Below are 26,590 nucleotides of genomic sequence, written 5' to 3' on the forward strand. Positions count from 1 at the left end.
GTGAAAGTTTACTGTGAGATTTCTGAAATGTCACAAACATTAAACAGATACCTAAGTAATGCTCATTAAATATATCGTGTTTTGCTGGAATAAATAATCCTGCAGTGATCTTGTCTAACCTGAAGGGCAGCTACTGATATCAATTAGAGTTGATCAAAACAGTTTTTTTAAAGATTAGTGCAGGCTAAAATGGTCCTGACCAGTCATACATTGTCCCAACCTCAACAGGGACAATGTTTAAAGTCTGGGTCTGTATCAGAACAGCAACTTTAAATAAGATCTACCAATTCTACCTAGAAGAATAGTCCTACAGCCATGCAAAATTATGCCATCGGCTTGTTGGCTATGAAAAAGCTTAAAGGGAACTTACCATTTGCAAATTGTCATTTGTCTGAAAAATGTAAATTTAGACATGCATCAAAGACTCGTAGTACGAAGCAAGCTCAACCCAACAGGAAAAGTTAAACATGTTGGTGTCATGAAAGGACGCCAAATCACGTGGCAAAGGATTGCTAACTGCGAAAATGCACAAGTTACAAATCATTGTCTTTTAACACAGCAATGCATCCCAATCACTGGGAGTGAAGAGGACTGGGGAGCAGATATAACACAAAGACATCATTTTATCTGGTTAAGTAGACTTTTTAATTTATTAATGAATAGGCTACGGTGGCCCTGAGGTGCAAAACACAACACAAAAAGAGAAAACACAACGGCAAATCAGAAAACACAACACAAAAAGAGAAAACACAACACAAAAAGAGAAAACACAGCGACATTAACCAAAACGGAAATACTAGGTACCCTCGGGCGACAGGAATCATCTCTGATTGGACAAAAGAACTGGTCCATCCTTTGAACCGGAAAGACGGGGTTTGTTTCCATTTTTCCAAATTATCATCAATACTTTGATGCCGGTGTTGTGCGAAAAAGTGAATGTCTGCAAGAATCTGATTGCGCTCAAAGGTTATTTCTACCTAAATATGACTAGATTTCCTTCAGGAGATGCATGATTTAAAGACCTGAGCTCACAAAACAGCTTGGAACTCTTTTAAAGGACCATTACAACACAAAATAGCCATTTTGACTTGCAAAAAATGTATTAAAGCGCAAATACTCTCTTTCAAAGGGGATATCTGCCCAAATATGACTTGATTTCATTCAGAAGCATCTTATTTTAAATAGAACAAGTCCTTTTTAGGCAAAAATCACCTTTCTTCAACCACATTTAGCCTCTAATCAATTTCTAGCAGGGTGTTTTGACCTCAGCCGACTTGCTAGAAACTGATTAAAGTTTTCTCTTTTTGTGTTGTGTTTTCTCTTTTTGTGTTGTGTTTTCTCTTTTTGTGTTGTGTTTTCTGATTTGCCGTTGTGTTTTCTCTTTTTGTGTTGTGTTTTCTCTTTTTGTGCTGTGTTTTCTGATTTGCCGTTGTGTTTTCTCTTTTTGTGTTGTTTTCTCTTTTTGTGTTGTGTTTTCTCTTTTTGTGCTGTGTTTTCTGATTTGCCGTTGTGTTTTCTCTTTTTGTGTTGTGTTTTCTCTTTTTGTGTTGTGTTTTCTCTTTTTGTGTTGTGTTTTCTCTTTTTGTGCTGTGTTTTCTGATTTGCCGTTGTGTTTTCTCTTTTTGTGTTGTGTTTTCTCTTTTTGTGCTGTGTTTTCTGATTTGCCGTTGTGTTTTCTCTTTTTGTGTTGTGTTTTCTCTTTTTGTGTTGTGTTTTCTCTTTTTGTGTTGTGTTTTCTGATTTGCCGTTGTGTTTTCTCTTTTCGTGTTGTGTTTTCTCTTTTTGTGTTGTGTTTTCTCTTTTTGTCTGTGTTTTCTGAGTTGCCGTTGTGTTTTCTCTTTTTGTGTTGTGTTTTCTGATTTGCCGTTGTGTTTTCTCTTTTTGTCTGTGTTTTCTGAGTTGCCGTTGTGTTTTCTCTTTTTGTGTTGTGTTTTCTGATTTGCCGTTGTGTTTTCTCTTTTTGTCTGTGTTTTCTGAGTTGCCGTTGTGTTTTCTCTTTTTGTGTTGTGTTTTCTCTTTTTTTGTCTGTGTTTTCTCTTTTTGTGTTGTGTTTTGCACCTCAGGGCCACCGTAATACGCTACAATAAAGCTGAAAGCTGATGCCAAAGTTTCTTGCATCACATTAATATAGGAAGTGATAAGTCTGACTGAAATCATCATCTTGTATACGCTTTACAGGCACCTGGAAGGAGAGATGATGAATTCATTCATCAACTGCACCAGAGCACTGAACACTTAATGGACAGCTCCAGAGGCTGTATTTTCCCCGAGCCCCTAAACATCCCCGACGACGTACATGAAGCTGCATGTTGTGTAATGTCACATGGCCATACATACAGTCTGTGATACAATGAGGGCCAAACTGCAAACACATGGTTCCAACACCCAACGTATGCCGGAAAACCTGCATCGCTCATATTGTCAAAATGAGGAGAAGGATCTTCTGACTATGCTCTGATATTTATTTCATTTTTTTTTATTGTACTTCATATATCAATTCTAGAAGAAAAAAAGGGAATGCCAGGGGTGTATAATGAAATTATACAGAATAGAGAATAGTAAATGACTGGTTTGTCAAAATGGAGGAAGAAGAAAACTAGATTTAAAAACTATTTGTATTCTCAGTACCAAACTTTGTTTTTACAGCTTTTTTTGTTTTCAAATTACTTATTGTAATGTTGTATGATCTAGGCCTCAGGTTCTGCCGGTTAGACTCAAACTCCTGTATCTATTTTTGATTAATTTAAGCTGTGAGTAATATTCTCAGGAAACCTTGAAAGATTATAGATTCAGTTGAACCATTAAAGCCTAAAATGGCATTATTGCCAATAGGAAGTATAAATAAAGTTCTGACTGGAGCTGAATTGTTGCGCTACCATTCACTTTAGGTCATTAAACCTTCTGCATTTCTTTCCATTACCATTGTCATGCCTGCAGAACACTGAACCTTTAGAAAATTTATGAGTCCCTTACTCCTGAAGGATATAACAATTAACAAAAAAAAAGCTGAAGTGACCTTCATATTTCTTTCAACCTGAATCGTGAATCATGTAAAGCGGGGAACGGTTTCCTAATTTAAAAAGAAGTCTCCCTTAAAATGCAGCTGACCGCGCTTGAAAAATAAGGCTGCGTTTCCAGACAAATTAGCACAAGCTCTCCGCTTTGTTTCTGAAAAGGTCGCGAAACAAACTGAAGTTACCACTTAATTATGTAAGTCTGTAGATAACTCAAAAGCAAAATGGGTTACTTTTTCTTTAGGAACCTGGAAATGAATTGGCTTCTATATGCTCTACAGTAACACAAAAAAGGTCCTCTTGGAGAAAAATCTAAATTATATGCATACAAGTATTTGTAGCACTTAAATAGAACTGCACAACTTTAGTTGCATGACTGCTTTGCAACTGTCAATTGGAGACTTTGCAAAAAGTTTCATACAAATATCAAGTGAGCAAACAAAATTTTTATCTACCTCTGTGTCAAAAATATTTAAAAACTTTATGAAAGGCAGTAAAATGTGGTGAGAAGAGTTTGTTATAGCAACCTACCATAAAGTATTCTGACTGTAGTGATGGTGAATTTTACAAAAAGACTTTAACCTGCAAAAATCTATACATGGAGACACAAACACAGACCTTTTTGCCCTTTTCTTTTGTGTTGCATCAGATCTATCGATGTTTATTTTCATTGAAATTATTTTGTAAAATGCAATTTCCAAACCACTTTTACAATCAGTTTTGAGAGCCTCAGAAAATTATTACCTCAAGGACCGAGTCCAACATCCTGAAATGCTTGCAATGGATGGACAACGCATTGCAACCAACTCTGTTTTTGTTATATTTGGCTTGAATACTTTAAAATATGTCTGCTCATGTAGCTTAAAATCATTTTATTAGCCTGGATGTAATATTAGTGAAGATATCTGTGTCCCTGCAGTGATCCCTTGGGGAAAAAAATAATAATAATCAACACACAGACTATTCCGTAACAACAAATGTTGCTTCATTTTATCTTTTGTCATAAACTGACTCATTATTTTGTTTATCTGGGTTGTGTTTTTTCCACCTTTTGAAGAGGTTTATTGTTGTCATCAGCATGAAAATAAATGAATGGTAAATGGCCTGAACTGTATATATTGTAACAATCTTTACAGGAGACTCGACCAAAGTGCTCTACACTACATTCAGTCGTTTCACCCATTCATGCGCACAAAAACACTGATGATGATGGCAGTAAAAACAAACGGTACAGTATGAAGAAATGGTCTAGTCTAATCTGACCTTTTCTTAAGCTTTTAATTCAATTCAATTTTACTGCAATTCCGTTCATTTTTACTGCACCAATTTACAACACATCATGTAAAGGCAATTTATAGAGACAGTTCAACCATATCATACAGTCAGAATGGCTAAAAGTCTTTCTATTTAAGGAAAACCAACTTATTGCATCACCTTATTGACTCGAAATGAACTCCCTCACACCAAACATGCTTGCAGCGACAGTGTGGAGGAAAACTCCCTTTTAACAGTAAGAAACCTGCAGCAGAACCAGACTCAGTGTGAGAGGCCATCTGCCGAGGCCGAATGGGGTTCAAGGAGACAGAAGCAGACATAGAAAAAGAAGCAGAGATACAAAAGGCAACTGTAAACCAGCTCCACAGGAGACCCTTTCCAGGAAACATGCAGCCAGGCAGATGAGCTCCGAGCCAACTCCGACGTCATAGGATGAAAGAGAGCACATACAGTTGTCACAGTCAGAGAAACAGGACTACACTGAAAAACAGGAAGAGCTCAAACATCTCTGAACAAAGATTTTGATGGTTGCTGCAAAGCTGATATTTCGCTCCAGGATGGGGTCAGAGCCAAACAGCAACAGCCCAGATGAAACTACTATGATGAGAAAAAGCAGAGAGAGCATAACGTTAGAGATTTAACCAACAAATTGTGCAGAGTGGGTGAATAGAGATAGAATGAAGCGGAAGGATGAAAAGAGTTCCCTATGTCCTCCAGAAGTCTAAGCCTATAGCTGCATAACTATAGAGAATCACAGACTAAAAGGCTAAAAGTCTTTCTATTTAAGGAAAACCAACTTATTGCATCACCTTATTGACTCGAATGAACTCCCTCATACCAAACATGCTTGCAGCGACAGTGTGGAAAAACACTCCCTTTTAACAGGAAGAAACCTCCAGCAGAACCAGACTCTGTGTCTGGTTGTTTGGTTGTTTGTTCCACAGCAGAGGAGGCTTATAACTAAAAGATCTGCCTCCCATTCTACTTTTAGAAATTCTTGGAACCATTAGTAAACCTGCAGATTGAGAGTGAAATGCTCTGTTAGTAACCTAAGGAACAATCAGATCTCTGATATAAGATGGAGCTTGGCCATTTAAGGCTTTTAAACCTGGCCTTTTTTTGCTCTGGAAAGCACAAAAGGGTCTTTCTGTCATTTCAGATTCTCAGATCAGAATCTTGGAATGATTGACTTCCGAGTATGAATAGAATGCATCTTGAAGGATGAAATATTGTCTCCAGTGAGGAAAGAAAAAAGCTTCAGGCACAGTCAGCTTCCATTATGTGCTCTCAGGTCATGCTAACATTTAGTAAATTGGTTGTGTTGCTTATTGTGTTAAATGTTTCGGCTGTAATATTGGTGGCTTTGATCCACTGATTTTACCACAAATCACCTTCGCACTACTGCTTCGATCTTGCACAGGTCTACCAAACATAAGATCCACAAAAGAGAATATTTCACAATGACAGCAATTGTTTTCTTGGTACCAAATTATTCTCTTGTTGAACACTGATTGAGAGCTTGCAAAATGTACTTACAATGTACAAGAAGCTTAAAGTGTTTAAGTGATGCAAGCTGTAATTAACCTACAAGTAAACAACATGACACCACATTCATGTGCCTTTACTCCCATCTGACACTCAGAAAAGCATGCACACATACACACACTGTCATGAAACACACACACACAGACACAGTGATCAGATTGTTTCATTAGTGAGGAGCTGATGGATAAGCCTCCCAAAGGAGACATTGACCAAGAGGCCATTGATCTACTGAGCTAGGCCAGTTTGTGTGTGCGTGTATTTGTGTGTGTGTGCTTACGAGAGTGGAAAGTGGCGTACTGATGGAGTCTTTAAGTTGTTAGAGTAAGCACAGTAAATCTAATCCAGCAGTGTTTAATGGGGAGAGAAAGAAACAGGCTGTCGACATATTCATTAGGTCAAATTACTCTGCCCGATCACTGCCATCTCACTCACTCAGTCACCCACCAGAGCAGGAAAGAGCAGCAGCAATATTTTCATCCTGGCAAACCACTATGAGCTGAATGTGCTTGAACGATAGTTAAAAAAGCATATTTATTCCAATTACCCGATGACAACATGCTGCATTTGGAGGCATCGAGTTTCATTTGATCTCGTTCAGGCCTGGCAGAGCACTGAAGTGTAAATCAATCTGGCTAAAACCGGGACCATTAAATTATACAGTCTTATTGATGATTTAATAAAGCTTATTGGGCTCAGGGGGGTGTAATAATGACTTATGGTAATAATGCAATGACACGGGCGTATTTTCTTGAACGCATTGTTGTAAACATTAACAACTGAAGTCAAAAACACAAGAATCCTTTATTTCTGGCAACAAATTACCCTGCCTAAGAGTGTGGGTGCTTGATCGTTTTCCATCTTGCATGTGAGTTATATGTAATTAGCTCTCTAGCTTGTTCTCTTACATTGGACGTGAAGGTAATTGGGGCTTTTGGACACTCGCTCTCAATCTCTGTCAACGTGAGAGTGCGTGTACGAGCATATTAGGGCTGAATTGTGGAAGATGGCCAAACCATTACTGTGTGCTCAGCTTGGTCTAAAGCAGCTTGCAATTCATTAGTAATGAGTCCATTTGAAAGCTAAATGAGAGTTTTCAAGTAGCCAAGCAGTGACCTGTGCAGAGATTATGTCCATTTATCTACACTTTGCAGTTTCACCGTTAAACACACAAATAGCGCACTCACACCATAAAAAAAATATGTTGTAATGTTTCCTTGAATACTCCCCCTGTTAGTATGCTTGTGTTTGTTCAGGCAGCATGAGAAGCTCACATAGAGATAATGAAGTCAGTCAGTTGTACCATTAATTACTGTTTTACACCTGCTTGTCTCAGCTAATTAGAGATGCTGACACAAAAGCACGCACACATCTCGTTTTGTTACATGCACACACAACTAAACATGTTTTATCACACTCAGACTCACAAACTTCTAGGCACCTTTTTTTTTTTACGTAGACAAGATAAAAATACTTTCTCATTTTCACTTTAAGGAAGGTGAGATGGCGCAGCTAAACACAGCAACCCTCTCAGACTCTCCTCTCCAGATACTTGTTCCCACTTTGCTGCTCTCTTGTCCTCCTAGGTTTTTCCTCTACAACGTAGTAGAGATGTGCCAATATGAGATATTATGGACATAATAATTTAAAGCGTAAACATGTTCACAATATTCACAAAATTTTTTTAAAGGTGGACAATATGACAGAAATCGCAGAGGAGCATGTAGTGAGGATGAAATACCATTAGGAAAACCTTCTTTGTGAAAAGATCCAAAGTTCAACTAGATTTAACAAACGGTGCTCTTTGTTGGTTTAATTATCACTGCCTTACTCTGACTGTGTTTTGTGCTTCATGCTGTATTAAAATGCTATATATTGTATGCTGTGATTTTGCAATAGGAAAGTAATTAGAAATTCAGACATTCTTGTCTACCATCACTAGACCTCTTCTGATTCCTTCTGAATATTCAGCAGCCGTAAAATAATTAGCACTGGGTAATATATTTCTGATGTTGCGATCAGCCAATGAAAATTTTTATACACATTCATTAGGTGTTTTTTTCCCAGCTAAACTGTATTGTAGCCAGCCTTGGAGCAATCTTCATCGTAGACGGAGCTGAAGCTGCCTTGAAAACTAAAAGAAGACAGAATATATGGGAGAGATACAAAATCCTTGATTAAATATTGTTCTCCTTAAAGGATGAACTCGACTTACAGGCCCAGTTTCAGGTTGATTCACAAGGTTCTGATGCTCGAGTAAAATGCCTGGACTGAGAAGGCTGCATGGAACTGGAACGGCTTTGAGAAACGTTGCTGCTAAACAAAGTCATTAAATATACAAAAACAGAGGAGGGAGCACAAAGACCGTTTAAAGCTTAATTTTCATGGGCTGATGGATTTAGTTACAACACTGCATAGAGTGAACTATAATTAGTACTCTATGTCCTTGAAATGTGTATTTACACTTTGTCTAGGAAAATAAAATGATGTGCCAAGGGATTTCTTTTTTGCACCTAAAATAAATCAAGTGAAATATATATAATTATCTTGTTTTAGGGGCTAAAATTAAGGCTACTTATGCTGTAATTTTGTATTAATTGTAAAATACAATTGTATTATACAATTATTACATAATTGTAAAATTGTATATTTTTCATGTGAAGTCTTCAGCTATTATAAGTACAGAATCTTCCATAACAATTGGTAAAACTATATTTTTTCGTTGGATCTGCTGCAGTCAATTTAGAATGAAAGTGGTATGTCTTCTTAAACCAGGCTTTCCCATTAAGACATCAAGAGTCATGATTTAGAAAGGTACAATTGCTTTTCTTGATGACTCTATTTAACTTATAAAGCAGCACTGTTCCACAAGTGGGTGGGCAAAGGTAGACCAGTAACTTCAAGTAACTTCAACTGGCCAGACATGACACAAAGCTCAGGCATTAAAGTCGTAGGGAAGTCATATTTAAATTTCAAATAATTCTGGCTTAAACATGTATATAAATGAACTCTTTATCCGACCATATTGTCCCAAAAGTTTGAAAATTTATATTAAAAAAAAAATCCTGTCTTAATATCTGTGCTAACAGAAATGGCAGCGTTGTGAGGCAAGGGCTCCAACATGGACGGCTGTAAGCCTTCTACACCAAACCAAGCTTCTGCTGCCCTTGCGTCCTCTTCCACAACAACTTCGTCCCGGCGAACATTTTGGTTGCGAACATTCCGCCACAACAACCCAGCCCCCTTGATAATCGACCAATCACATTTACTTTATTCCCTCGTGTAAAGTTGGGCACCACTCGGGAGAATTCGGAACTGCCACCGTTGGAACAGCCGCTTCCCTACGACTTTAAAAGATGGAAGTAGCTCAGTGATGGCTCTGAGAAGTGTTTTCATCAGTTCAGAAAAGCAGCAACCTCTGTGTGCCTTTGGAGCTGATTTGCTTCCTTAGTGTATTTTGATACCAACACTTAAATGCCTAGGCTGCAGAAAACAGTCTCCCTAGAGACTAGGCTACATTCACCCAACTGCACCACAGTATGTGCTTTGTGTGTTGTTTCCGATTTGAAATGCTTAGTATCATTATCACTTATTGCTTTTTTTCAGCAAGGTGTGACCAACACGTCACAGAAACAGGTGGGGGAGGGGTTAGTGCTATTTGCCACTGCATTGTACAGCTATAGAATATTAGTCAGTCTCTAAGAATTACCTACTTAAAATTATCTGGCAGACATTCACTAAAAGAAAAGAGTTTTAAACAGCCACGGTAAACTATGACTACATGACCTTTACCAATAGTATCTCATTAAGTTTAGTCTCTTCTATTTCTAAAACACAATTACAGGAAATAAAAGGAAATATTCCCATGTATTTGTTGATTATCAGATTTTATGTTAACTATTTTTACAGTATATTGTATTATTGTATACATTTATAAATTGATGAAATATAGAAAATACTATATAATAGAACAGAAGGGGATCCAATTTTTTCAAAAAGATCATAGGCTAGATTAAGCAGATTTAGAATCCACCTAAGTAGTTTTCAGAAATTCTCAGACAATTATATTGTATAGAAATCAATTCTGTTCTTTAGTTCCAGACATTGAAACGCTCAATGTTCTTCTTTTAAAATGCCAAGGAAAAACAATTTTGCAACCAACATAATCAAAAACAGCAAGAAGTCTTGGTAGCCAAATTCCCTCTAAGATAGTGTAACTGCTATGGAAACCCAACATGATCTAATGTTTTGTCTCAGATCATTGTCAAATTGAATCCAGTGTGTTTTGACAGTTATTATATATTGTTAACTTCTTTAATAGCTTGTTTCTGCTGTTAAGCCTAAACCAGTGGTCTTATAACAATATGTTTTCCTCTCTCCCTCCTTGTCTCCCCTTATTTTGCCCCTTCTTTTCTCTTCTTTCTTTGTTCAGTTTGACGTACTCAAGAACTTCTTAAGGTAAGATCCATATTTTTTATGTTTTCCTTCTGTTCCTCCTACCCTTACATTTCACCCACAAAAACCACATGCCGTCAACAGTCAGTACAATGTGCGAATGCATCAGTAGAGGATGTGGGGCCTCAGAACTTATTCCGCTCGCTGCAACAACAATAACGCTGTAAGGATAGCAAAGAGAATGAGTGGCGGGGAGCTCTAACGCTGCATCAAATGTGTCCCAAACTGAATCAGAAGTATTACACTTTTTACTGAGACACTTGCAACATGTTTGCAATATTTGTCACTGTGTTCCATTTAATATTTTTAAATCAAAATGATAGATCATGAATTTTTGCTGTAAATCTGAACAATGTTTGAGAGTCTTGTATTATACATCCATCCCTTTCCTTGGGGTCTTAAAACCGTCAGAGTCTGTTATTCATAATAAGGTCCACCAGGGAAAAACTAGAGCAACAAAACTTTTTCAGAAAGCAACGACAGTAGTAATATTTATGGAGTGCAGTTTTTAGCGGTTCTATATCTCATGCTTATTGCTTTCAGGCTGGGATGCTCTGTAATAATGCCAGTAGACTTACAACAGTTTCAAAAGAAAATTAAATGCACCACACTGCTATAAACTGGCTCTGACCTTGTGTTTGGGCACACAGGGTTCCTTTGTAATATCTGACTGCAGCGTAACAGTGTGAGCCTGGGCAAACTGGGGTGTACATGTTGTGCTTTTTTGTTACTAGTTCAAAGTCTTTTATTTTACTTCCAAATTATTTTAGACAGTAGATGTACATTTTTTCTAACTTTATCTGTGAAGCCTGTTTGGTAAAATGGTAAAAAAAAAAAAAAAAAAAATGAAACAGGTTAAACTGTGATTAAGGTTTATAAAAAAAGTATAATTATAAAAACATAAACAGTGTTCTAAAAAAAAGGAATATCATTGAAGTCTATTCAAAAAACACAGTAAGTGAAGGGAAATCCTTTTTTTAAAAAGAGTTATTCCACAAAGAAGGATAGTTTTCAAGTGCTAATTTCTGTTCATTTAGATGATGAGTTACAGCTACTGAAAACCTACAATTCAGCTTCTCAGCAAAGTTAAATGTTAATAAGTACTATGGAAACAGATCTTAGGCATATTTTCAATATGTAAGAATCTGCCTAGCCTTACCTGCTCATTCCGGCAGCCGCATAGTCTCGATCCAGCCTTCTCCTGCTCTGGAAGCCTCCTAATTTGCCAATTGCATTCAAGACTTTCCTTTTGAAGGACCTCTTTGTATTTCTATCTGTCATAAAACCAAGCTGCAACCCATCTCCGGCCCCTTCACTACCCCGATCTACCTGCTTCTTTAATCAGCTCCCCTTTTCCTTTATCTCCAGTCCACTTCCGGGGGAAGATATCTCTCCTCTCATAAATCTGCCCATTCTATCATCATCAGCAATTCTCATCTCTGTTTGCCACTGAGATCTGAGCAACAATATTTTTATATTCATTCACATCAATAAATTCACTTAATGCCTCATCAAGTTCCAAAAGATTTTAAATAACAAATATTGAGACTCTAAAACATATCTGTATGCTGTACAGTAAATGCACGTAAAAGTTCAGCTGTATCAATGCTGTGCAGTTTTGATTTAGTCAGTTTGAGAATCTAAAGTGTTAAATGTTGCGTTCACACCGAACACATTTTTGGAATCAAAAACCCTAACACCAAAATGTGTATGCTGCGTCAAACGCTGGTCATCTCGCTTTGACGCATCGATTCTCTGGATGCTCTGATTGTTTCAGGGCAGTCTCAAAAATCCACACACAAATGCAGTGAAGTTTAAAGACCACTGGTACTTTGTAATTTAATGTATAATAGTTTATGAACCAGAAATACTTTGGTGAATCTTGTTCTGTGCATGTGTGGATCTTGTGTGCTTGCGTGAATCATTCCGTGCATGTGCTGGTCTTGTCCTGTGCATGTATGAATCACATATTTGTATTTCTGAGAATTGAGACCGATCTAGCTCCATATAAAGAAATTACATCAGTTAATCCTGTGGAGCTGAGCAAGAGCAGAGAGGAAGCTGGGAGCGCAGAGAAGAAGTAGAGAGCATTTTGTCAGAGATGAGTGCACCGCAGACCGTTTTTTTAATGAGGGATTGCGAGTTTAAACGATGCGCATTGTTCTCACTACACACGCAGATCTGTGGCACCACAATTACGGCATCGATGTTAAGCAAAAGAACACGAAATGCAAAGTTTGTCTGAAAACTTTCAGGACTACCCAAAGTAACACATTCAACATCCACCACCTACACCACAACCATGCTGTTGAGCCCAAAGATGTGCAAAAGGCTCCATTACTTCTGCAAAAAAAATGTTTGCAGAAGAGGTAACATTATTCTTCTATTCAATGACCCTTTGTTCAATGTTTTAACCTGAATGGGTACAAGACTTGATATTTAATTAAAATTACTGTAATATGCAATGTGATTTATTCAATAAATAAATTATAAATTGATCAGTTGCATTTCCTATACATGCCTTTATTTCTGATAGAGGAGTTGAAGCTTTATCTTGCATTCATCGTTATCAAGTTCAAACTGACCAATTTATTATGATATTTATTTGAGGTATTATCATCCAGCCCTATTCCGTAGCTACAAGCAAGAGCAGCTTGGCTTTGTTTACTTTCATGAGTTACATTACAGTTCAGGATGCAGTTCAGGATGCTATTATGGCCACCTTCTAGGTGTTGTTTCGTCCACTATCTCCTATTCTCTTTTTCCGCAATATAGATTCTTCATCAGGCATGGCTAAATGCAGTCATACCGTGATTATTCAACTGGGGTGTGTTTCTTTTGACAGTGGGGGCAGGTCCCAGCATCTCCATAAAGTTTGAATTCAGCTTCTAAAATAGTTCAGCGCTATATAATCAATATTGATTCTATTACTCATGAAAATATTTTTACAGACTCTGGCACCTTGGATTTTTTTATGACAAACCACATTAACTTTAATCTGAGAAGGGGAACTTCCCAAAACATCTATCGTGTTGCTCCATAGCCTTAATAGTTAACATCTCAGATTTCTTTCCTTCAATAAAGGAATGGCTTTACACAGCGAATGTGAATTATTCCTTGTTCTGACAATGCATGCAATGGCTATTGGAGCTCTGACCCCAGCCATAGACAGCACCTTGTAAATTCAGTCTATGCTTTATGTATCCAAGAGGCTTGGAGATCCAAATTATGTCATTTTGGGGTTTCACCTCTCCACATGGTGTCAGTATGAACAGTAAACCTAAGAAAATGTATACATATGCAGACAGATCTGGGCAGAAAAACATGGTGAGTGAGCAACAGCTCCTACTAGCAAGAGTTTGCTAATAAAGACATTCTGTGATTTAGCTCATAAATGCAACCTCTATTAACAGATTGTTGGAGGAAAAATATAAAAGCTGTAGACAGTGTGTCAGCTGGCTCCTTTTCTGTGCCTGTTGTTTCCAAGCATTACTCAACCTTAAGGCAGCCTGTGTACCTCAGACCTCAAACCAAGTTTTCTGTCTTGTGGGAGGGTTTTATGGTGTCAGTGACTGTTTGCCACACAACTGTCAAGCCACCAGTAGTCTGCATCATTTTGCAGGCAGAAAAGTGTATTTTTTATTAGACTAAAAGTTGACTTTTTGTGGGACGTAACCTATAAAGATTCAAATGTACAGCATGAGGGATGTGGACACCCTGCATTTAGTTCTATTAGACGTCTTTGATTTCTGATCTTTTGATCTTAGCTCCGTTTTCTCTCTCTTCTCTCTGTGGCCATGTCAGAATAACGTATATATAATCTTTCAGGAACATAAAGCTCTTTAAAGTCATAATAAATTAACTTTCTGAATTCAACTAGGAAAGGAAATGAGTCATATTTATTATTTTCTTATTCATCACAATTCACTTGTGCATCAACAGTGTTAAAAAAAAAGAATAAAAAAAAAGGAACCAAAGCATTCCCGAAATGTAAAGTTGAACCATTTTGTTCCTGTTTTATTTAATTCTGTTATATATTCTTTAGGCACCAATAGATTAAGTTTTTTTTTTTCAACAATTTTCTTTTTATCTTTAAGAAGTCGCTTACCTGGAGACTCATCTTTTTAAGGTTCTAGGATCCTGCATTTATAATCTCCACACTAATTGTAGTTTTGCTGCAGTTCTGCTGCAGCATCTGCATGCACTGGAGAAAGTGCAAGGAGAACGAGAAAAATGCTGAAGACATATATTTATGAGCAAAGTAGATCCTCTAGGGACGGTTGAAACGTAAAGGTGAGCATATTTATTATCACAAGCAATGGATGAGATTTCTGTTCAATCAGTCAAATTTCTGTGAGAGATGATCACCTGGTCTCCTTATAGCCCATCTGCTGGGCTAACACACAGGAGGAATGACTGGGCAGGTGAATTCAATCCTCTCTAGATGAGCCAGTCGCACTGGTTAAGTTTGTTTAACTGTGCTTTAGGGCAGTGCTGATGGAGAAGGATTCTATGGTGAGTTGATCATAAAATGTTTGAAAGAAATAACTTTAATGAAATAAAAACATATCTTTGTAGAGCAGTGGTAAAGTTCAGGAAATATGACTTCATCATTATGATAAAAATTGATTATGTTAAATACTGCGGTCTGTGCAAGTAGTTTAGGTAAAGTTAATTTATTCCAAACAATCCATTCTCTTCATTTTGTAGCTTTTCTCTTGGCTGCACTGCTTTCTTTACATTTATGTGGTTGCTACATTTTTTTTATTGAATCTGAACTACTGGTGATGTAAATTCTTGCTTAATCGATCTTTGTATTCACCCTCACACTAATCTTCCTCTCAATTTTCTGCGCTTGTTGCATTTCACATCTGAATACCATTTGAGGTTTCAGTTAATAAAATGCAAAAGTGGTGATAATAACCCCTTGACACTCATTGTTGCAAAAAAAACTATATATATATATATATATATATATATATATATATATATATATATATATATATATATATATATATATACAATTCAGTTCATATTTACTTTAAAGAGTCTATGATTAATTGAGAATAATGGAAAACCAAACGAAGATTTCTTGTGTAAAGAAAACCTGACCATTAAAACCAATTCTTATTCCAACGATGAGTGAGGATTTTTTATTTTTTTTTTGAAGAAAAAGAGGGATAAGAGAGAAATAGTAAGCTGTTCTTATGTGTTAGTGTTACAGTCTGTTTGTGGAAAACATCTTACAGGACACACAGCATATGGAGTCCAGACCAAATTAAATTTTATCAAAAGGTTTTACTACTTTACACCCCCTTTGGAGACAATAATAGAACTGGGAGTCTTGGTAAAATAAGCGTAAGAGTGGAAGATGTCACAACCAGCCAGCAGTTTACCGTCAGATTTAGGTTTCTCCGTTCACCCTGTCACAAAAACGAGAACACAGCCATTGGCTCTGGGACCAAACAGCAATTTCACAACAACATTGCCTTCAGGTGCAAAAGATGGTATCTATTAAAGAAGGAGCAGGAATGAGGCCTGACACCAACAGTAAGATCATTCTCTTTTTCAAACCCCATCCAGCTAATGTAGAAAACACAATTGGTAAGACACTCCTTCATAAAAGTGACTCAGGGAAATGTCATACAGAGAAAATTAATAAAGAATTTTTCTTGTTCTGACTGACAGCTTTTGACCAGATATCCTAATATGCATTACGCCCCCTTGAGGAGAACTTAACAGGCAACCTTACTATTATTTTTTTTATTTTGAGCTGTCCCAGTGAGCAGTTTTGATCCATACTAGAGTCCTGCAATGAGTGGAAAAATTGGGCCAGAACTGTGTTCCAACCAGTTTTTTCTACAGTTGTCCCCATTTAAATCACCGCCTGGACCTGTGAGTAATAAAGCTCGACCCAACCCTTGTTCACTATATATACACAGAGTTGTTCATTTTCATTTAGGGCTTTGAGTCAAAAACTGCTTTATTTTTGTAGTTTCAGTGATCTACCGTCCTAACAACAGAGGTGCAAGTACATAGCCTGGTGTTCAGATGCCAGTGCGCTCTGCCCTTAAAGATGACCAGCAGTAAACATTTTTATTTGTTAAAATAAAAATCTCATTTCTGTCAGTTATGTAGCAACAGGCCTGATTCAGCTCTTCAACCCAATGTCCTATGTTGGCTGTTCTAATAAAACTATATTGCAAACTCTGTAATTTACTATGACCTTACAAAAGCTTTTATATGGAAATGTAATGCATATAATATTTGCCTTTTTAAAAAAGACTTAAAAAGGAAAATATATCAAGACGATCTCTTGGCGCATTTATTTGAAGAGGAACATATGATTTTTTTTCTGCTTTTTTTTTCATTTTCATAGTACCTGAATAGGCCCCTTTTAAGCATTTCAAGGTGGATTGCTAAATGTTACTTGTAGTTTGTGATAAAATTTTACAAAGAACATGTCTTAAGTATGCTGATGATTATTTATCAGCATTACATAACCATTAAAGGTAAACAATAATTGAATATATGTAAGGCTCTAATTATGAGCTCAATTTACAAAACATATTTTCCAAGAAAATATATTATCAGAACATGTCTGTAAGCATTCTTACCCAAACATAAAACAATCAAATTAGAGGCAACTGGAATTTCACTGTTTTTGGAGATGTTTTTGAGACGGATCCAGAAAGACATCAGAAGAGGATTCGCTTTTGAATCTGATAATAGCTAGATGTACGTTTGTCATTATTCAAAGTAGAGCTTGTATACATGACAGCTTTTTGTTGCACAGTTCAGATGAGACTATTAGATAAATGACCGTGTGTATAGACTTCGTGTTGAATTTGCATGTATAGCTTTGGGCTACTTGGTGGCGTAGTGGGTAGCACAGCTGCCTTGCATCAAGAAGGTCTTTGGTTCGATTCCCGACCCAAGGTCTTTCTGAGCATCCGTGGGTTCACTCTGGGTACTCCGGCTTCCTCTCACAGTCCAAAAAACATGACGGTTAGGTTAATCGGCTTGTCTAAATTCTCCTTAGGTGTGTGCGTGAAAGGATGTTTTTCTGTATTGCATTGACCTGTCTAGGGTGTACCCCGCCTCTCGCACATAGACAGCTGGAGATACAATAGGCACTTTTGCATGACAGAAGATGGATGTATAGCTCTGTTTTGTTCCCTGTTTCAGTTTATGCTGCAGTGTTATAAATGGTTAAATATGAGAGTATGTTCTGTTGCTCTGTATCATGATTTAAATACTTAACACTTACACTTAAAGGCATTCCCATTCAAAGTGAAAGGCTTTAGTGCAGCTTCGTGTATAATCTATTATATTTCTGATGCTCCACATATTTTACCCTGCCTTATTCAAAATTTATATTTCACCATTCAAAGTTTCCTTGTTGTGTTATTTTTTACAGATATGTCTGGAAGATTTTCAAAGATTTAAAACTGCTTTGTTTAACTTTGCACTGCTCCTCCCTGCTGAGGGTAACAAATGTTTTGTAAGATATTCTCACTTTTGAAGTATTATTAGCTTCAATGAATTACAAATATCTAATCTGGCTATTCTCTCTAATGTTTGTGCAGCCTGGTGCTCAGTAAAATTAATTACTCATTAGCACTGTTGCATCAGAAACAGTCCTGTAAGACACATTTTCTTTTAACTCAACTTTAATCTGTGTGTTCGTTAAAATTTGATCAATACATTTATACCAAATCAGAGACTTGGTATAAATGTAAGACTTTTTTATGTAAGAGAAATATGCTGTTGTGGGAATATTCCTGCTGAATTATCGATAATCCAAATCATAGCTGTCATGTATGTAAAAGATTTGTGCTAACAAGGAAATCCACCTCTAAAACAAATAATGTTATTCTGAAAAATATTGAGATTCTGATAAACAGCATAAAAAAAAACACAACTGGTGGAGATGGTTAATCTTGTTGTTGTTTAACAATCAGTATTTCCCCCCCTTTCTAACACTCAAAAGCTGGCACTATGCAGTTACTGTTTATGATCTTAAAATCTATGGATTTGGACAACTTCTCTTTATGTGATTTGTAACACAAAACAGCTTTCAATCCTTAAATAATCATGTAATAAATATTTGAAAACATATTTTAGTGAGAGTGATGGGACAACAAGTCAAGATATCTGTAGACTACAATTTATCTATATAGATATAACCATGATTTAGATTGATAATAACAATAAGCAGAAAATGAAATTAGAATTCTTAGCTACACATGCATATTAAAAGGCTACAACAGGCTATAAAATAGGACCCAAGTATAAAAAGCATGTCAAAAGATGTTAGTTTATGACATCATTACAGCAAAAGTGTTTGGCACATTACTTAAAAGAGCCACTGGTTGTTATTACTTAACCCTAAAAGTAACTGAGGTAATAAATCGGTTACTATCAAAGTTAATACTCAATCAAAGTAATTAGTTACTAGGCAACTAACTGTCGCTATAACTACAGTATATAGCTTTAAATAATATTAGATACAAATGGGAGTTTTTATCAAACATATGGTGTTTGATATTAATTAGAAAATTAAATAATTAATTAATGAAAATGATTACATCTCTAAAAATACTGTTTGTTATCTACACCATTTTGGGCTGTGTAGTGGGGAAAAGCAAAATTAAATAATCAAGCCAATTCAACTATTATAACATATATAAACAAACATGTAGATGTTTGTTCAAGCAATAACTCTTGAAAACAACATGGCAGCGGTGGATTTAAACACGTGACATATATCCAGGTGGTCATCACCGCAGACTAAATGCAAAAAGTCCTCAGTCTCATGAATCAGAATATGCTGCACCATCATTCTCCAACTACTTCCAGTCTTCTTCATTATCTTCTTACAAGGCAGTAAGGTACATATGCAGATAACGTAACTCATGAGATGCAACAAAAAAGAATAATCATTTTGATGCGATCCATTATCCAACCAATCAAAGCATTTTTTATCAAAAAGCATGAGTCTTCATTTCGAAATTGCAATGTTTCCATTGAACAAATTAATTTTCCTAATTATAATTGAAGCCATTTGATGGATAATGGAAAAGCACCTGTTCCAGAAAAATAGAGGACTGTTTTCAATAATGTCTGTATAAAAACAACAGCTAGTTTTACCATACAAGTGGATTCAGTAGAACACTAAGAAAGTAAAAAGCAAGTTATTAGGGAATTTTGTTGGTTATAGTCTTTGTTCTTGTCTATATTGAGTAAAACACAGGAATATTTAGTCTCTCACTTTAATGACCTTCCAGTTTAGGAATACTGAGATTAATGTTGCAGATCCAACCACAATCATATCATATCTCTCCTCTCCATCTGGGTGAGCAACCACTATGGTTTTGGTAAACTCTATGCTTTAGAAATGACAAACTTTCCAAAAAGGTAATAAATATATTACAAAGAAGTATTCACTTTGCTGGCATGTGTATTTTTTACCCATGATTTTAGGTGTAGGGTCTGGCATCTCAGCTTTGTGATTCTTTGATGTGATGCAGTTTTACTCTGAAATTGAGCTGTATATTTATCATCCATGAGGAAAAAATGTCTTCCTATACAACTTGGTTCTTCTCTCATGGTGTATGATGTACTACTGTAGGGTTCAGTTTAAAGGAAAAATGTTTCTTTGGAATACAAAAAATGTGAATGAAGCTCAGTAATGACTCTCTGAGCCTGAAGGGGAATATTTATGAAATCATTTACATCAAAACTTTCTTTCATAAGAACATTTTGTCATAATTTCAGCTGTTTAACCTTCAAATGAGGACTCTTTATTACTTCATATACATTTTAAAATGTAAATGCACTGCTATCCACAAAATGCAGTTCATAACATTGGTATCGTGATGAATATAATGACAAAACATCAGCTTAACTACGGAGAGAATTGGAGTAATGCCAAAAAATCTTGAGGCCAATCAGAATTCAATTGTTCATGTATATAAGTTGATCCATGTAATGATGGTGAATCAAGCTCTGAAGGACTGAAATCTTTTAGTTTGAACTTTTATGGTGGTTTTATGTTTGGTTTTATGTGGGTCCCATCTAAGGATGTCCTTTTTTGTATTTTATTACCTCCACCAAAGGGAGTAGTATAGTTTGTGTGTGTGTATTTGTCTGTCTGTCTCTGCACATGATAACTTGAAAAGTTATGAACGTATTATAATGACATTTTTACCAAAGGTACACTTCAGCCCAAGGAACAATCCGTTAAATTTTTGTGATGACCCACATCATAATCCAGATGCAGGAATGTTTTAAATGATTCTTTAACAGGATTTGGCGGAACAAGCAGTCCCCCCCTCAAACCATCGGGTGGCAGCAGTGACTATTGGCAGCTTTAACATCAGACTCAAAAAAGTTCAGAAGTATTATACTGAAGACAAAAAACACAGGCATGATGAGCCATGCCTGTGTTTTGAAGTCTCGATCTGCTGATCAAACGAAAAAGCAGAGTAAATAAAAAGGTTAGAGCAGAAAAAACAGCTGAGGCTGCAGACACATGCTTTGCCTGGTATACAAACTAATGAAATGATTGCTACCAAAGGTGCATCTCATGCCAAGGAGCAATTCATAAAAAAATTGGGAATGATCTAGACCAGGGGTGCTCAAATCCAGGTCACAATAAGGGGCAAAATATGCTGCTTGGCAGAGGTCTGAGCTCTCAGGTAGCTTTTCTAGTTTATATGTGTTTTTACTTTACTATATGTGAATTCTGAGCTAGTGTCTCTCAAAAATTTCACTATGCTTACATAATGACAAAAGGCATCCTAAATTCTCTTAATGCTTTGGCACAGCTACTGCAGTTTGCTTTCTAAACAGCAGGAGTCACTGCTTTGAAAAGTACTGCCACTAGACAGCAGGAGTAGCCACAGAAAGAGAATCCTACAGTTCATTCACAAAAATGTTTTCAATTACTTAGAAACCAATCCTTAAATATTCTAGCTGACCTTTGATATATATATATATATATATATATATATATATATATATATATATATATATATATTTTTTTTTTTTTTTTTTTTTTTTGCAAAAGAACAAAGTTTTCATCTAATTAGAAGGAAAGTAGAGACTTATCACTCACAGTATTGAAACAAAGTCTTGTTTCTTTTTCTGTTCCATGAACCCTTGCATACACTACTAAATTCATATATTTTAGTCTAGCATTTGAAAGAGTTATTTAAAAAAGAGTTTCGGAGTAGCGTGCGTTTTCTTCTACATGTTAATAAACATGCATAAAAAGGTCCGGTGATGTCAGATTAATATTTTCCCACATCCTTTGCGACAAAGAGAAGGACATCTGCACATTAAAGGAATTACAAAGATTTTCACCAAAACACAGAAACCTTACTGTTGCACCATGGTTTAGTTTTTCTGGCAAACAGTTGTTGCCCAAAGCTTTGTAAAACCAAGTTTTTATATATGCACCTAAGAATACCTACTTACACCCAAGCATTCTGTCCATTTCCTCACATGTTTTTGTTTGTGTGTGTGCTTGTAACTGTGTGAGCATTTATTTGTTACCTCGTGGGGACGATTTTTAAGGAATATGCTACATTGTGGGAACTTGTTTGGACCAGTGACTGATCCTTGTGAAAATAAGTTCTCCTTCTGGGTTTAGAGTTAGGTTTAGGACTTACTTTATGTTAAGGGGTTAGGTGTTATTAATGGTCAGGTTTAGGGTCAGGGTCTGGGTTAGGCCATACAAATGAGTGGGAAATGAAAGTCCATTTAATGATAGTGGGACATAGTGTGTGTATATGGGGATGTGCATGCTTTTCTGGTTCAGTGTTTGGAGTGGGCTCACTAAGGACTGTGTTGTGACTTACAACCAAAAATGACGAAGCGAGACGGTCAGTTTCATTTGGTTTAACTTTAGTGAAGAACGGTGAAGGAAAAAAGTAACATACAACGTGCGCCAGTCAGCTCGGCTCAACAACACTCTTTTTTTTTTTCTTTTTGCTCCTAGAGCATCCTGGGTAATAGAGTCCACTTCAATACAACTACAAATAAATGCAGTCCCAAATTTAACCACGGTTTCAAACATGAACTGTGTTATCAACATTAACGTTAACTTATATTTTTAACTCATTAACTTATCATTCAAAGGTTATGAAATAATAAGTCCTCAACAAATAAATTCACAACATCCTCCCCCCCGATAAACTACAGTTTATCTAAATTTCCAAAGAATACAGCAACTGAACTGGTCTCCGCAGAAGGGCGCCTGAACATGTTCGAACAGCACATGACCTGACAAGACCATCACGTCCTGGGAAGAGTTCTTGAATTCGCCCCATTTTCCAGCTCTGTCTTGGTAGATTATCCTCTCCGATTAGCACAACGTCTCCCACCTTCAGCAGAGAGGGCTGCTGGGAGTCGCAGCGATGGGCTGACTTCAAGTCCAGTAAATATTCTTTTCGCCATCTGTTCCAGAAGTTGGTCATAAGTCTCTGCCTGTAGCGCCACCTCCGTGTCATCTCCTCCTTATTTGCTGTTGGATGGATTGTTTCAGCTGGAAATGGCTTTGGGGGTAAACAAGTCAGTCTCTGACCCACCAAGAAGTGAGAAGGTGTCAGCGGCTGTGGTTCATCCACGTCATTGTGCACGTAAGTGAGTGGCCTCGAGTTTATTATGGCTTCAGCTTCAGCTAGAATGGTGCACACTTCTTCAAAGCCAAGTTTAGCTCTGCCAAGCACCTTCCTAAGAATTACTTTGACTGACCTTACAAGCCTTTCCCAGAATCCCCCCCACCAGGCTGCTCTTTCAGCGATGAACCGCCAGGTGATGCCCTTCTCTGAGAAAAATTCTTGTAGCTGTGGATCTTTGATGCCTTTCCAGAGTTCCTTCAGATCCTGATCAGCTCTCTTGAATGTTTTGGCATTATCTGAATAGATCACCTTGCATAATCCTCTTCTTGAGACAAACCTTTTCAGTGCCAGCAGAAAGTTCTCTGTTGATAGGTCTGAGACCAGTTCTAAATGCACAGCTCTGGTTACAGCGCAAGTGAACAGCGCTATGTACGCCTTGGTCATGGAGTTCTGTGTCTTCACATAGAGTGGCCCTGCGAAGTCCACACCTGTGATCTCAAATGGTGGTGACTCAGTTATTCTGTCCTTGGGCAGCGGTGCTGTTGTCTGTTGCCCAGCCTTTGCTTTGAACCTTTTGCAAAATACACATCTTGACACCACCTTCTTAACTACTTGCCGTGCTCTCAAAATCCAAAACTGTTCTCTCGTTTGCACTAAAGTGTCTCGCACCCCTGCATGCATTACCTTCTCATGTTGATAATGTACCAGCATTTCGGTATATCTGTGATTGCTGGGCAAAATCCATGGGTGTTTTTCTCTGTAAGAGAAGTCGGAATGCTGGAGCCTTCCTCCTACACTGAGCAGCTCATCTTGGTCCAGAAAGGGTTTCAGCTGTCGGATTCTGGAGTCTGCATGTGTGCATTTTCCTGTTTTGAGCGATTGAATTTCGGAGCTGAAACTCTGGTTCTGAATAACCTTTATCCAATATTTTCCTGCTTCATGCAGCTCTTCTGCTGTCAGTTCACCACTCATTTTTGTAGTTGAGCGGGCGTTAGCGATAAACCTTTTCATCCAAGCCGTCACTCGGAGCACGGTTTTCAGTCTACTGTACTTCTCTAGACACAAAGGAGGTTTTAAGAAGTTTGTGTCTTGATTAACAAGCTGTACAACAAGCTGATATTTGGATCTCAGCTCAGACTTTACCTCATCTTCCTGAATGTCTTCCTGACTGCTCTCTAACTGATCAGGTGATATCAAAGCACAAGGACCATTCCACCACAGTGTGCTCTGCTTCAAGTCCTGTACTGTTAGACCTCTAGTGGGAAGGTCAGCTGGATTTGTTTTTCCCTTACAGTGAGACCATGACTGTGGATCTGTTAGAGTCTGAATTTCTGTCACTCGATTTGCTACAAACTGTTTCCACTTGTGAGCAGAACTGCGAATCCAGTGTAGCACTATCATTGAGTCTGTCCATAGTCTCACCTGGGCCTTGTCAAGCCGCAGTGTTTCCTTGAGGGTGCTCCCCAGCCTGGCTGCTATTACAGCTCCCATCAGCTCCAGCCGTGGCAACGTCATTCTTTTCAGTGGAGCCACTCTGGACTTGGATGCAACGAGGCTTGTGGTCACTTTTCCGTCACTCGTTTCTCCCTGAAGATAAGCAACTGCACTGTAAGCCCTTTCACTTGCATCACAAAACACATGCAGCTTTAGATCCTGACCATTTGGCTGTTGTGTGTGTGTTCTATACCAACGTGGGATTGACAGCTGGTGCAGTTGGGGGAGCTCCGAACACCACTGTTGCCACTTCTTAGTCAAATCGGGCGGCAGCTCCTCATCCCATCTGAGTCCCCTCTCCCACATCTCTTGGAATAAACATTTTATCCTGATTGTGAAAGGGGTCAAGAATCCAAGAGGGTCAAAAATGCGAGCGGAAGACTGCAGAACACTTCTTTTAGTGTTTTCTCTCACCTTCAGAATGTCAAGCAGCCCTCTGAGGTCGAACACAAAATCATCAGTGGCAGGTCTCCACACCAGGCCTAGAACCTTCAGGACCGACCCGTGTGTTTCTGGCTGTGCAGTGCAATCCAACGAGATCTCCTGCCATTTTTCTCTAAGCTCAGGAGAGTTCGTCATCCATTTACACAGCTCCATGCCTGCCGCAGACATAATATTTTTGACTGTTGTTGTCACTGCCTGAGCTTCTGCCACCTCCTTTGCACTTGAGATAAAGTCATCCACATAAAGTGAGGAACGGACAATGTCTATCACTTCTGGGTGTTTACCCTCATATTGTCTCAGGTGCTTCCTAATGGTGGCAGCCAGTAAAAATGGGCTGGATGAAGCTCCAAACACCACTCTTGTCATCCTGAGGACACGCAGATTATCCTCCGTTGGTGGGCCTGTGAACCACAGAAATCTTACAGAGTCCCTGTCTACTTCTGAGAGTGAAATCTGTAAAAATGCCTTCTTAATGTCTGCCATGTATGCAATTTCATGCAGTCTAAACTTGATCAAAACACTCATCAGATCTGGATTCAAATTGGGACCTGTTAAGAGACAGTCATTTAGTGAGGGACTGCCATCTTCGTGGGATGAAGCATCAAAGACAACTCGCAATTTCGTTGTCACCTTATCCTCCCTCAGTACAGAATGGTGGGGTAAGTAGTAAATCCGACTGCTTGGTGGTGGTGTACACTCCTTAGGGACATCTTCAGCCATTCCTTGTGTTAAGTAGTCCTCCACCACATCATTGTATCTGCTGTAGAGCGTAACATCCCTTTGTAGTTTCCTTTTCAAACTCTCAAGACGCCTTTTTGCAATGCGGTAATTGTCTTGAAGTGGAGGATGAGTCTGTCGCCATGGCAACTCCACTTGATAACGCCCATCCTTAAAGATGGAGGTTTCTTCAAACCGCTGCAATGCTTCCACATCATCTGGATTCTCAGATTTCTCGCTTGTGATACCCAGGGACTCAAGCTCCCAAAATGCATGCAGCTGTTTGTCCATCTGTGCATCCTTGCTGAGCTGAATATGCATGCATGTTGTCTCTGTTATGCTGGACATGGCCACTGGGCCCTGTACTGCCCATCCAAAGGTGCTCTCAAGCGCCACCAGGCTCTCTGTCAGTCTTTCTACTCGGCCTGATACGATCTGCCAGTAGTAATCTGAGCCAATTAGCACAGAAAGTTCAGTTTCATCACCTCCACCAGCGAAGTCTGCGAGTTGAAGCCCTTTTCTTCTCATTTCGTTCTGAATGTGTTCACCAGGAACTTTCATCAATGCTGTACACACATTGGGGGTCACAACTGCTTCTATTTCAATTCTTTGCTGTCCATCCCAAACATTTTCCAAGCTGAGCTTCACTATGTTACGCTTCACCGTTGTGGGAGCAGAGGAGCCAAATGTGTGGAGGGTAAGCGTCCCTTGTCTGGTAATAGGTAGCTGCAGCGCCCTCACCACATTTTCATGCACAAAGCTTCCCTGGCTGCCTCCATCCAGCAAGCAGCGAACAATCTTCCTGCTTGTGGGACCTACCACCCATGCCTTGGCGGTTTGTAGCAGCACAGTGTTCTCAGTTTCAGTTTTGCCCCTTTTTGTTTGGGGAATTACAGAGGAAATGACAGTGTCCATGTTGGCAGAAACAACAGGCGGGGAAGCCTCATTTTTCTCACAGATGGCCACATGATGCCTGCCTCCACATGTGGCACATGACATGCCCTTTAACCTGCAGAACCT

The 26,590-nt window shown here is 38.1% G+C and overlaps 1 protein-coding gene across 18 annotated transcripts in view; it reads left to right on the top strand.

The window, feature by feature from the left end:
* LOC119786788 (receptor-type tyrosine-protein phosphatase delta-like) overlaps positions 1-26,590 on the top strand; it is a 295,024-nt gene that overhangs the window by 54,794 nt on the left and 213,640 nt on the right. For all 18 annotated transcript variants that reach the window (XM_038290329.1, XM_038290332.1, XM_038290335.1 and 15 more), the window contains exon 3: positions 10,264-10,289. The gene's annotated coding sequence lies outside the window, so the exon portion shown is untranslated. The remainder of the gene's footprint in view (positions 1-10,263; positions 10,290-26,590) is intronic.

The sequence above is a fragment of the Cyprinodon tularosa genome, unplaced genomic scaffold, assembly GCF_016077235.1.
Source record: "Cyprinodon tularosa strain WSP-4 unplaced genomic scaffold, ASM1607723v1 ctg279, whole genome shotgun sequence".
NCBI classification, from domain to species: Eukaryota; Metazoa; Chordata; class Actinopteri; order Cyprinodontiformes; family Cyprinodontidae; genus Cyprinodon; species Cyprinodon tularosa.